Source organism: Podarcis tiliguerta, assembly GCF_965153285.1.
Source record: "Podarcis tiliguerta genome assembly, chromosome: Z".
NCBI classification, from domain to species: domain Eukaryota; kingdom Metazoa; phylum Chordata; class Lepidosauria; order Squamata; family Lacertidae; genus Podarcis; species Podarcis tiliguerta.
Genome location: NC_139553.1, coordinates 16,593,660 through 16,607,370, shown reverse-complemented (window position 1 = coordinate 16,607,370; position 13,711 = coordinate 16,593,660). Strand labels below are relative to the sequence as shown.

General features: G+C 45.8%; 1 long non-coding RNA gene across 6 annotated transcripts in view; it reads right to left on the bottom strand.

Moving 5' to 3' along the window:
* Window positions 1–1,097: 1,097 nt before the first annotated feature.
* The window catches only part of LOC310669717, a 66,790-nt gene continuing 54,176 nt past the window's right edge, over window positions 1,098–13,711 (bottom strand). For 3 of the 6 annotated variants that reach the window (XR_014507308.1, XR_014507309.1, XR_014507310.1), the window contains exon 2: window positions 1,098–5,426. This is a non-coding gene — a long non-coding RNA (uncharacterized lncRNA). Of the gene's footprint in view, window positions 5,427–9,708; window positions 9,811–11,200; window positions 11,546–13,711 lie in introns of those variants that run through there. The other 3 variants (XR_014507313.1, XR_014507311.1, XR_014507312.1) reach the window with 3 other exon arrangements.

Sequence of the window (13,711 nt, the reverse complement as noted above, 5' to 3'; positions counted from 1 at the left end):
ACATTTATTTTATTTTATACTTTTAAACCAAATACAGAACAAAAAACCAACACTATGCTCCTAAGTGACTTTTGTGAAATGAGCCGACCTGCTTCCATGTGTCACAGTTATCCGCCAATGAGCTGTGATTAATAAGTGAGTAATTTGCACATCAGGCAATAGGAATCCAGGAATTCTAAAGTGCTTTTTTCTCTCCTCCTCTTCAGTATTGCTTCTGTCTTATTTTCTAGTAGTCTTTGGAACCTCTGCAGTTTGCCCTTTTCCCCTAGCAACCAGGAGGCTTCTTTCCTGACACGGGTTCGTCTGAGATCAGGTACTCCCTAGCATTTCTGCAAATGCTACCACACAATAACTGAAGGTGGGTATTAAAGTATCCTCTCCTCAAGTGGTAAGTGCAAAATGTGAAAACTGTGCTTTGGCATGTTTCTGGCTGTACAGGACATAAAGACCCGGCAACTAATAAAGAGTTCACATTCCACATGCAAGGCAGGCAGCACTCTGCCAAGGAGTGACAACCCTTCCCCTATGAATGAAGTAAGATTCCAGTTCTCTTTGTTCTGAATTTAAGGCCAATTTAAACAAGAACATGGGAAGCTACTGTATACTGCAGAGTCAGACTAGCGGTCCTACATGGACCAACAGCAGATTTCTAGGGGGGTTTGAGTAGGGGATATTCCCTGCCCTACCAGGAGAACCTACAGGTTGAACCTAGGACCTTCTGCATGCAGAGTAGATATCCTGCTATTGAACTAACCGAAACTTTTCCCAAGAAAGAGGAAACTGACTTATGCCCCAATGAACATAGTAATTTTCAAGCTTCTCTACATTGCAACAGACCAGCACAGTTGTCCACTCTGAAAATTAAAACCACAGGGCTACTTCCATGCTTTCAATGGAAACATGTAGTATGATTCATGCAACACGTTGGCGACTAATATACACACAAGTAATCAAGAGGCCGCTGTTCGCCCCTGATGGGGCCCTTTTACTGGGGCTTGCAGGTAGCACACTCCCAAGGTAGTTTTCCAGGCTTCTTCAGTGGTCTAATCTCAAAGCCTTGATATGTATCTTGATATTCAATTTCATAGAGAATACTATTTCTCGGCTTAAGATCTTGATTACTTGGACTGCCAGGGCGAAACAGGTGGCCGGCACCCTGTCTACAACTTTAACATCCATCTACAACTTCACTAGCATCTCTCGGTATTGTAAACAACATCGAACTTATCTTTTGTTGGTATCTTCATGAACTTACCTAAAAAGATAAAGAAAACAAAAGACTGAGTTAAGCACTTGAAAAATCCATTGGAATCAGACATTATAAGTTCATCTCAGGTTGGGTAGTTCACAAGTCTCTGTGGCTTTGCATAAGTTTGTGCATTTTTCTCAGAAGATTGATAAAGAATGCATAATAATTTTGGTAATTATTGTGTGCATATTAGTTGCCAACGTGTTGCATAAATCGTACTACTTCTATCAGCAGCACCTTTTTCTAGCATTATTGTATTTTCAATGGAAACATGGCAGGACCCATCATGGCAATTTTTTTGAGAAGATTTGATCCCACATCAAGTCTTGGTGAAACGAATGCTGCCTGGTCTCTTCTTGGAGCGGACCAGTCTTCTGTTTAAATGTTTTGATGTCTGCAGTCAGACAAATGGTGAGCTGGTGCGAGGAAGAGAGATCGTTGCCACCTTCCTCTAAAACAAAACAGAACAGTCCTACGTGAAAGCTGGCCTTTGAGCCAGGAGAGGCTGTGCTGGGAGACCTTACCACTTCCCTGCGATGTGTCAGAGCAGAGTTCTTCAAAATTACTGACCCACCACCAGGGGAATCCGATTGCAACAATCTGTGTGGCAAGCAACCCCTCGCTCATCTGCCACGGAGGCCCTGCGTGGAGAATCTCCAAGCTCCTATGAATAGAGAGCGCTGGATTCAATCTACGGTTCCCCTGAGGACGTGCCTTACAGGAGAAGTGCAGTGATGGGGAGCAGTTCAAGGGGGAGCCGCTTGTGGTAGTTTGTATCCAGGGAACAGGGAGGTGTTGTGTATCGGTTCAGACTGCTATTCTATCTGCACTGATTCCCTGACACATAAAATCATAGAATTGTAGAGTGGGAAAGGACCTCAAGGGTCATCCTGTCCAACCCTCCTGCGATGCGGGAATCATAGATAAAAAAATCCATGACAGATGGCTATCCAACCTCTACTTACTTTTATTTTATTGTTTATTAAATTTGTATACTGCCCTTCATCCATAGATTCCAGGATGGTTCAAAACATAAAAATACAAGATAATAAAAAGCACAAAATACCTTAAAAGTAAGAAAAAGAACATGCCAATAGCCCCGCCAATGAAGCAGAGCCTGCCACTTTCTGAGGGAGCCCGTTCAACAGTCAAAAGCCACTTACAGTTTAGTCAGAATCTCCGTTCCTGTCATTTGAATCCATTGGTTTGGGTCCTACCGTCTGGAGCAGCAGAAAACAAGCTTGCTCCATCTTCCATGTGGGAGCCCTTCAGTTACTTGAAGATGGTTATGATGGCACCTCTAAGCCTTCAAGTGTGGTTAAGAATGGTGGACTCGTAATCTGGTGAACCGGGTTCGCTTCCCCGCTCCTCCACATGCAGCTGCTGGGTGACCTTGGGCCAGTCACACTTCTCTGAAGTCTCTCAGCCCCACTCACCTCACGGAGTGTTTGTTGTGGGGGAGGAAGGGAAAGGAGAATGTTAGCTGCTTTGAGACTCCTTAGGGCAGTGATAAAGCGGGATAGCAAATCCAAACTCTTCTTCTCTTCTCTTGGCTAAACACGCCCAAATCCTTCTACCATTCCTCACAAGTCTTGGTTTCCAGACCCTTTATCATCTTGGCTGCACACATTCCAGCTTGTGAATATACTTCTCAAACTGTGATGTCAGCTTGGTATTGTTCAAACTGGCTGGCAGCAGCTCTCCAGGGTTTCAGACCTGCCCTACTTGGGAGATGTCACTGGGGATGGAAACCTGGACCTTCATCATGCAAGACAGATGCTCTACGACTGACATTCACCCTTTCCTCTAAAACTGAAATAAGATTCTAGTCCTCATGTTCCTGAATAAAATACTGTATTAAATAGAAGCAGAGGAAGTCACATTATCCTGAGTCAGACCACTGGTCCATCTAGCTCACTATTGTCTACACTGACTGACAGTAGTTCTCCAGTGTTTCAGAGACAGAACTATGGCCCCTCCTCCAAAATAAAATAAGATTCTAGTCCTCATCGTTTCTAAATAAAAGCATGATTTAAATAAGGAGCTGTCCTTTGCTGAAACAGAGATTGGTCTATCTAGCTCAATATTGTCTACTCTGACTGGCAACAGCTCTCTGGAAATTCAGACACGGTTTTCGCCCAGACTTACATGGAGATGCCATCTGGGATTAAACATGGGACCTTCTGCATGCAAAGCAGATGTCCTACCACTGAGCTACAGCCATCTTTTCAAATGTATATCCCGACCTTCCTCCCAAATGAGCCCAGGGCTGTTCTTTGTCACTTGTTTATCATGAGGAAAATGTGAAACCTCAAACCTCAACTTTGGAGTTCTAAATTTGTCAGAAATTGATATTTTGGTGCGGCAGCTCCTGCACTTTGGAACTCCCTGCCTGTTGACACTAGGCAAGAGCCTTCACGATACTCTTTTCAGCGCCTGTTTAGGCTATCCTGCCCAGATGTTTAGAAAGGCTGATACGAGTTTCAATCTGTTTTTAACCTACTGTTATTTTAGCTTTTTGAAAGTATTAAATCATTGTTTAATTTTTTTCATATTGATACTTTTATTGCTATATATTTTTTGTAAACTGCTTTGAGGATGCTTTAAAAAAAACCCAAACGATGTATAAATTTTATGAAATAAATAAGAAAATAAATAAATAAAATTTCCCTCAAAGAATCCTGTAGTCTGTTAAGGGTGCTGGGAATTGTAGCACTGTGGGAGTGGTAAACTACAGTTCCCAATATTCCTTTTTGGTGGGGGTGGATCCATGTGATTTATATGTGTTTTATGATGTGGACATCATAACAGGGAATCCTGGGTAGACCTGATGTCTACCCAGCCCTGCATTCGGTAACCTATGTTATTTCATTTTCAAATATTCTGAATCTTGTACAGAGTACTGTACAGGTTAGAGTCCCTTCCCTCTGCCTCTTTTACTCATGCTCTTTACCAACATGCAGGAGACCAGGCATGCCTTCCTGAAACCCTATAAAAACAAAGGCAGGAAAGAGTCTGAAAGCAGCCCTGTGTGCAATAAAATCACATCAAGACCGCCTTCCTTTCCCCCTTCCAGTGTGGTATCAATGCGCACGCATGCTTTGGTAACCCAGAGGATTTAAAAAAAGAAGAAGATGCAAATGAACAGATGGAACGGAAAGATGAGGCAGAACGCCCGTGCCCTAATTCTGGAAATCATTTTAAGAAATTCTCCTAGCTGAACTGGAATCCAGAAGGAAGAAGACAGAAAGCAGAAGGGACCATGGGGGAAATAGGGGGATGGAATAGATGGGAGAAATTTGCTTGTAATAATGTAAGAACCACTAGTCCATCTAGTGCAGAATCCTCTTTTCACAGTGGCCAACCAGATGCCCCAAAGGGAAATTCACTAGCAGGATTTGAGCGCAAGAGCAACTCTCCGTTCCTGTGGTTTCCAGGAAAATTGTATTCAGAAGTGTTGCTGCCTCCAGCTGTGGAGGCAAAGCATAGCCATCCTGGTGAGCAGCCACTGGTAGCCTTGAACTCGCTGAATTCCCAGAAGATGCTTCTGACTGGCCACTGTGGGAACAGGATGTTGGGCTAGATGGGCCTCTGGCCTGATTCAGAAGCGCTCTTCTTGTGTTATGGAAAATCAGCATTGAGGGGGAAATCTGCCTATTAGGCAAAAACGCCATACAAAGATGTTTATATTAGGAGAAATTCACACTGAAATGCTGAAAATTTTTCACATGGGCTTAGAGAGAAATTGCAAACTGACATGGAAATGAGGAGAACAGAATTTAAGAAAGGAAAAATGAGAAGCAAAACTGGCATATTTGATGGTCCCCGCACACACTGCCACTGGGCCCCCTCTTCATAACCTGCCCTGATCCTGCCTTATACTGTGCCTGATTCTTCTGATGGGCAACAAAGCTTCAGGTAAGGATAAAAATAAAAGCGGCAGTGGGGATACAGAGATAGCATGGTACCTGTTGCAAAATAAGTGGCAGCCCATCATTCCTGCCTATCTCTGCTTCATCACACGTGCTGTGCAGGATAACTTCCTGGTGGATCATACCACCTGTTAATTTCTGTGCAGGGAGGAAACTGCCATTTGGATTTTCTGCCTTGAGTACCAACAGGTCTTGAACCAGCCACCTGCAGATCATTCTTCCAGGTGGACTAAGCTGAAATGAACCTGGAGAGAGAAAGAGGGGAGAATTTGGTCCGGCAGCACCTATTCTTTGAAACTCAGTGCTTGTTGACATTGGGCAGCTACACTCACTGTTGATGTTATTTATTTTATTTATGTATTTCATAAAATGTATAAACACATTGCTGGATTGTAAAAACAACAACAACAACACAACACACCCAAAAATCAAAACCCTCAAAGCCGCTTGCAAAAAACATAAAGCAATAAAATTACAAATAAGGAAAATGAATAAGCATAATGTTATAAATTCAAAAAGTTAAAGTAGCAAGAGACTAGAAGCAGATTAAAACTCACATCAACTTTCTAAGCACCTGGGCAGGCTTGCCTAACCAAAAATGTTCTTAGCAGGTGCTGAAAAGAGTACTGTGAAGGCACCTGCCTAGTATCAATAGGCAGGGAGTTCCAAAGTATAGGTGCTGCCAAGCTGAAAGATGTTGACAAGTTTTAATCTTTTTAACGGTTGGTTTTGATTATTTCTAAATGTCCAAATTATTTTTAACCACTTTTGATAGATAATTTTAATATTTATCGTAATGTGCTTAGAGGCTTTACTACAATCAAGCAAAGGTAAATCATTTTTCTCTCATTGTGGCTGATCAGAAGAGCAGGACCACAAGGGGTGGCAACCCTGGCTCTCAGTCCAAAACCCAGATGTGCCCAAAGGGGTCTAGGAAGTTTGGCAACCCAAGATTGGGAGAGGGAAGTTGCATGATGTTCCTGTAAAGCTGAAGCTGCCTCTGTGCTTGCACCCTTCCAAAATCTGTTCAGCTGAATGTTTGCCAGCCGTTTCATGAGGCTACAGCAAAGCAAGGAAGAGAAAAATGCATATTGTTGTCCCTCTTTTTCAGAGCAGCTGAAAGGTGCCTCTTCTCCTTAAACTTCCTCACCCCTGTTGGCCACTAGAAGAACTTGTAGCTAATAACTTGTGTCCGAGTTTGCTTAGTTCCTCCTCCCTCCTAAATCTCTTTGTGCCTTGCCTTTTAAGATTGCATGCTTGTTCTTTCCCCTGATCTGTAAGTGGAAACCTTTGGCTGAAGAAGGGGGTGAATAATGCCCCCTTTTGGCCAGTTTGCCACCTCAATACAATCCCATGCATGGTTTCTTAGAAGAAAGCCCAATGGTAAAAGGTAAAGGTAAAGGGACCCCTGACCATTAGGTCCAGTCGTGGCCGACTCTGGGGTTGCAGCGCTCATCTCGCTTTATTGGCTGAGGGAGCTGGCGTACAGCTTCTGGGTCATGTGGCCAGCATGACTAAGCCGCTTCTGGCGAACCAAAGCAGCGCACGGAAACGCAGTTTACGTTCCCGCCGGAGCGGTAACTATTTATCTACTTGCACTTTGAGGTGCTTTCGAACTGCTAGGTTGGCAGGAGAGGGACCGAGGAACGGGAGCTCACCCCGTCGCGGGGATTCGAACTGCCAACCTTCTGATCAGCAAGTCCTAGGCTCTGTGGTTTAACCCACAGCGCCACCCGCGTCCCAATGGGGTTTATCCCAACTAAGCATCTAGGTGATAGGTAGCTATCCTTTGGCCTCCAGATATTTTGGGGCTCAATTCTTAAGCCTGCACTGCACATCCAGTAGGATGAGGTTATTGGTAGATAACTAAGTGATAAGGTAGACTATACCCTTTCTAGCTAGTGGGGACAACGACAATTTTTAATGTTCCCTCTTGGACCCAAACAAACAACAAAACTCCCTGCTAGTAGAAAGCTAGCACATGTCAGAAAGGCAAGAAGATTCTCCAACCCTGTATTCTTCAATCATTTCAAATACAGGATCCATATTCAATTGAAATGTAAGATCATAAGAAGAGAATGGTTGCTGGATCAGGCCAAAGGGGGCCTATTTTGGTGGGAAACCTGCAAGCAGGACCCAAGCACAAGAGCACTCTCCCCTCTTGTAGTTTCCAGCAACTAGTATTCAAAAACATTGCTGTTTCCAACCATGGAAGTAGAATGTTGACATTGCGGCTAGTAGCTATCAGCCAATCCACTTTTAAAGCCATCCAGGATGGGGGCCATAATTGTCTCCTGTGTGAGAGATTTCCATACTTTTAAAATCATTGCCACTCACTTCAATCAGGCTGTATTGAGGTCCTGGCCCAGGAGTGATGTGGACCCTATCTTATTCCCTTTCCTGCTAGCTTTCTATTTGCAGTGAGTTGGTGTGATATACAGTCATTGCTGCCTACTCAGATATTTAGAATGCTGGTGTGTATTTAGTTCATGACTGGTTTTAATTGTTTTTACTAAATAATTCTGTTGTTTTATTCTTTTTGTAAACTGTTTTGAGGCATTTATTTATTGAATTTATATCTCCCTCCCCTCTATGGAGCTCCAGAAACTCTCCTCCTCCTCCTCATTTAATCCCCACAACAACCCAGCAAAGTAGGTTAGGCTGAGAGTGAGCGAATGACCCCCACTGACCTTCGTAACCAAGCGAGGCAATTCAAACTCTCGTATCTCCCAAGTCCTAGCCTGGTGCTCTAACCACCACACCAAACTAGCTTTCAAAAGATTATTGTTTGTTTTCTACCATCAAGCGGTATATAAAATTTGTGAAATAAATAAAAAAATTAAAATGAATGTGAGTGGGGGGGGGGGTGTTTATAAAGGTGAACCTTCCTCCAGCAAGCTCCAAGTGGTAGAGTCCCTTCTAGAGCCCCAGCACAAAGGGACTCAAGTCTTGCCCAGAAGCCAAGCAGGGCTTTTAAATGTAGTGGACTGTGCTGCAGATGAAGCTGGGGCAAGCTTTTGGAGGTGTGGGAGGCAAGCAGCTGGACTGCGATGGAGGGAGCCAAGCCTGCTCAGTTTGGGAAGGTTTTCTGCGAGGGAGGGAAGAGGCAGAGAGAGGGGAACAGCCGTGTTCAGTGGAAAGGAATGTCCTCCCGGGATGGCTCGGCTGAACCTCAGCCAAGAGTCCCTGTGAAGCCAGCTCTTTTCCAAGCCTGCAACCTCAGGCTGTGTGTGTGTGTTTTAAGGAGGACAGAAAAGCACACAACTTTGTTTCTTTCTCTTTCAAAAATTTTCATGACTCTTCTGGAAATGTTCTTCCACACACCCCAATGTGGCTCTCACACCCCACATGTGTGAGTTTACAGGAGAGGGTGGGAGGGAGCAGCCCCCCCACCACCACCAAAATAAACCATAAACCCCAGCTCCCCTCTCCTTTTTTAAAGAGGTAAGTTTCTAGCATTTGTAGAAGCTGAGGTATGAGGCAAAATGTGCAGGCAGCAATCTCATTTGTTGTGAGAGAAATTAGCCCTTTCCATAGTTTACATTTATTTATTATTTAATGTATGTGTTGTTTTATTTTATTTACAGAATGTATATCCTTTCTTTTTCTCCCAAGGCGCTCATTGTGGCATATGTGGTTCTCGCCCGGATTTAATTCCCACAATCACCCTGTGTGGTAGGTTAGCATGAAAAATGGCTGAAGGTCAGGGCCGTAGCTAGGGGGTGGTAAGGTGGGCCCCCGCCAGGAGCGCAGGTGATTGGGGGGCACAAAATCAGCTAAAAATATGTCCATAAATATCTATTATTGCCTCATAAGAAATGGTTTTAAATAGAGGGTGAATTGAATGGGTGGAGGGGAGGGGGTTGGAGGAGAGGCAGAAAGAAGAGCTAATTTGTCCGTGGCTAGGGGGCGCAATCTGGATGTTTCTGCCAGGGGCGCAAGATCACCTTATCTATGGCTCTGCCCAAGGTCTCACCAGGTGAGCTTCATGGCCTAGTGGGGGTTTGAATCCTGATATCCAGCACTCTAACCACTCCACCCCATCCCTGGAAAAATTCCTGTGCACACCCAGATAAGCCCACTGAGTCCTCCCCAGTAAATGGGTCTAAAAAAATGTCACAGCTGAGGGTTCAAACCAAAGTGTGTCTAACCAAGAGGTTAGGCCTCAGACAAGGTAAGGCAAAGGGAGCATTTTCTGCACCTGCAATGAACCCCCAGCCCCATATTTCATATATATAGAGAGTAAAAATTTACAGGATTTATAGAAGCTGAGATATGAGGCAAAATACATAGGCCATATTCTTACTGTAATTTGTTTTGTGAGAAACTAGCCTGCTCTCCTCGCTTTCAGTATTTTGATTCACCCCCCTCCCCTCAAAAAAAATACCATGGAGCCAATCCAAAGGTGCTTGCAGACTAGGGGTGGTTGTGGCTATTTTTTAATACAGCAAATAGGTTGTCACAATCTTGCAAACGAGTTGTAGGATGCAGTTTTGGGGGGTCATACAAGCGGTATAGACATCTTACCTTTAAAGCACATTCCTGGCCCCCAAAATCCTGGGGACTGCAGTTTGTGCCTCAAGAGAGAGAGCTACCATTCCAACACCCTCAACGAATTGCAGTTCCCAGGATTTGAGGGGAGGTATGCTTTGAGTGGGACGCGGGTGGCGCTGTGGGTAAAAGCCTCAGCACCTAGGGCTTGCCGATCGAAAGGCCGGCGGTTCGAATCCCCGCGGCGGGGTGCGCTCCCGTTGTTCGGTCCCAGCGCCTGCCAACCTAGCAGTTCGAAAGCACTCCCAGGTGCAAGTAGATAAATAGGGACCGCTTACTAGCGGGAAGGTAAACGGTGTTTCTGAGTGCTGCTCTGGCTCGCCAGAGCAGCGATGTCACGCTGTCCACATGACCCGGAAGTGTCTCCGGACAGCGCTGGCCCCGGCCTCTTGAGTGAGATGGGCTCACAACCCTAGAGTCTGTCAAGACTGGCCCGTACGGGCACGGGTACCTTTACCTTTTACCTTTATGCTTTGAGTATGCTTTAAAGGGAATGTACACAGTCTCAGAGTAGAACCACTGAAGTTAATGGGCATGACTAAGCTACATATGCTACTTTCATTGGGTCTGCTCTGTGAAAAACATGGTGGTCGTGCTGGTGTTTGTTGCATTCCCCCATCAGGAAAGTTTAAATCCGGGTTAACAGAGAGGAGCGGGGTAGACAAACTACAGGGTGGTGAATAATTTCTGTGATGAGAAGCACTGACCCCATAATAAGCCCCAATCTGGAAAGATCATAGGGTGGTATTCAATGCTGGAGGTGACCCATTGAAGTTAATGGCCATGACTACTTTAGGCCCATTTGTCTACTGTGAGGAGGATGTAGTTGAATGCAATCCATAGAAATGAATGGACCTTCCTCCAAAATATTACAAGGTTCCAGACCCCATGATACAAAATAAAGGGGTGACTTAAGTAAGAAACTGCCTCATACTCAGTTAGATCCATCAGTCCACCTAGTGCAGTATTGTTTGCACTGAGAGGCAGCAGCTCTCCAGGGTTTTGAAAGCGGGTCTCTCTCCCAGCCCTACTTGGGGGGCTGAACCTGGAACAATCTGTATGCAGATACTAAGCCACGCCCCCTTCCCCAAACCCTAGGAACGTAGGAAGAGCCCGCTGGATCAGGCCAGTGGCCCATCTAGTCTAGGATCCTGTTATCATGGCGGAACAATCTGTTGCCTGCAGAAACTGATGCCTGTGGTTCATTTGCACTGTGAACCGCTCTGAGACCTCTAGGTATAGGGCGGTATATAAATTCAATAAATAATAATAACTTAAGCAGAACCTGAGCGTAACACCTCTCCCCTCTTATGGCTTACGGCAATTGTTATTCGGAAAAATTGCTGCCATTAACCTTGGAGGCAGAGCCTAGGTATCATGGTTAGTAGCCATTGATAGCCCTAGTTGTTTATTTTTTTTATTTAAAAACCCTGCATAAATCCCCCTCCTCCGAGGTTCGAATCCTGACCTCTCCCTTCGCGTCCCCAGCTCCGCGAGTGTGTTTGTGTTTATTCCTGCTCTCTCCCTTGAAGTAATCCACACACCAGCTGCCTGCCTGCCTGCCTCTCTCCCCCTTCTCGTCCTCCGTCTCCTTCCACCCCCCCTCCTCCGTTTTTTCTATAACTCAAAAGCTTGTCAGCCTAGTTCCAGACTACTGGCGCCAACCTTCTCTCCGGGAAGGGGAAGAAGAGAAGCGGGAGGGAGGGGAGAAAAGGCTCCTCCACATGAACGCACATCAAACCAGCCCTTTATCTCCCCGGAATGCTTTTCAGCTGCACTTTTCCTTCTCCCTCCACCCCCCGCCCTCCTTAAACCTCCCCCTACCCCTGCAAAAATAAAATACCATTGCTACCCTTAATGAAGGAGGCTGCAAAGGAGAATATTATATATGCGTCTGTCTGCATTCAGTGTGTGTGTGTGTGTGCAAGCGAAGTGAGTCTACTCGGAAGTAAAGGGGTTGTTGCTTTGTAACGGGGTTGGCTCCGCTGGAAGGGCTTGCAAGCCTAAATAAATAGCGGGTGGAGAAACGGGGAGGGGGGGTGGAATAGAAAACACCCAAGCAAACACGGCATCTATTATTTATCCAGGCGATTAATTATTGAAGGCGCTGTTGGGGGGGGCACAGAAAAATAGGTGTGTGTTGGAGGGAGGGGGAGATGCAGAAAGTGCATGCAAGCCCTGGGAATAGGGAGAGAAAGGAAATAAAATGGGGGTGTTGTTTTGCAAAGACAATGAAGGGCGCTGAGCCAACATCCCCCCCCCCCACACACAGAGAAACCCCTCCCGCCAACTCCATACAGGAAGGAAGGGGGGTTATCACACAACTCAAGTTTGCGAAAGAGATCCAGATTATTTTTTATGGTGGGGTGGAGTCAACAGTGGACTTTTCATTTCCCAAAGTGGGCTAATCCTCTCCCCATTACCACTATAGGGGGTGTTTCATGCAAGACTCCTGGAGGAATGACTTTCCACTTTTTCTGGAGCAGAGGAGACAGGGCAGAGCTCATAGAAGAGTGTTGGATTTTATTGGATCGGAGACTCTAGGTTCTCAAATGCTTGCTTGGGTCTGAAGCTCCCAACTGGTTTGATCATGGTCTACTCAGAAGTAAACAATGAAGCTTTATTTGCAGGGAAGTGCGGGGTAGGTTTGCAACCTAAGTGACCTTGCTGCTCCCCCCCCCCCCATATATAGGATTGGTAAAGGACTCTTAAACAGCAAATGACATAGGAGAGGGGGGAGTGTGTAACCAGCTTCTCTCCCTGCTGTGGAATCGCTCTGGATCACCCCTTCCCCAAAGCATCTGTTACCCCTGCAGAGGTTCTAAATGTGTATTTAAACCAAAGTTTAGGAGTGGGAGAGCAGGAAGTGGAAGAGATGACCTCCCTGGAAGCTGTTTTCCGGAAGTGGGTTGAGCTAAAGGGGTTCAAAATGTGTATTTAAACATGCATGAAAATGGGAGACAGGACCAGGAAAATATTGGGGGGGGGGATGGAGACATGATAGGTGGGGAAAGGGTTATGTACCCCTTCCTCCTGCCTTAAAATTGCCCCCTCTCAAGCAGCTTTCTCCATGTGCCTTTCTCTCCAGGGGTTCCAAATGTGTAAATAAACACGTTTTAGAAGTGGGGGAGCAAGAACTGGAACAGATGGGATAATGGAGAAGCAACGAATGTGGACAGAATGTACCCCTTCCCCCTCTTTCTCTCAAAGTGGCTCTGGTTTTTGCAGACCTGGCGCATAACCTTTCGTGCAAAAGGAGCAAGCCACATCCAATATTCTGCCCACTTTGCCTCTGGCCCCACCCACCACTGGCATGTGGCCCCCGGAGGGTCACCAATGACAGAATGTGGCCCTCCACTCTGGAAATCCCCTCCTGCTCTATGCAATATTTGTTAAATTTCCCAGAGGCACATAACCAGGAAATAGGGACAAGGGTGGCACTGTGGGTTAAACCACAGAGCCTAGGGCTTGCCGATCAGAAGGTCGGCGGTTCGAATCCCCGCGACGGGGTGAGCTCCCGTTCCTCAGTCCCTGCTCCTGCCAACCTAGCAGTTTGAAAGCACATCAAAGTGCAAGTAGATAAATAGGTACTGCTCCGGTGGGAAGGTAAACGGCGTTTCCGTGCGCTGCTCTGGTTCGCCAGAAGCGGCTTAGTCATGCTGGCCACATGTACGCCGGCTCCCTCGGCCAATAAAGCAAGATAAGCGCTGCAACCTCAGAGTCGGCGACAACTGGACCTAATGGTCAGGGGTCCCTTTACCTTTACTGTACTCAGACTGATCCCACAGACTGAATCGTAACCAGCCATTCATCGTATGAAGACTTGCAGTTTAAAACATCACAAAGAGGCATTTGCTTTCTCATCTGTGAAATGGGTTCAACTGATCCACCTTGCAAAACTGTTGTGAGGAATATAAAAACCGAAAGGATTAATTGTGCTTGAATAGTTCAGGACTCTCATGGCAGGGACCACACCTGG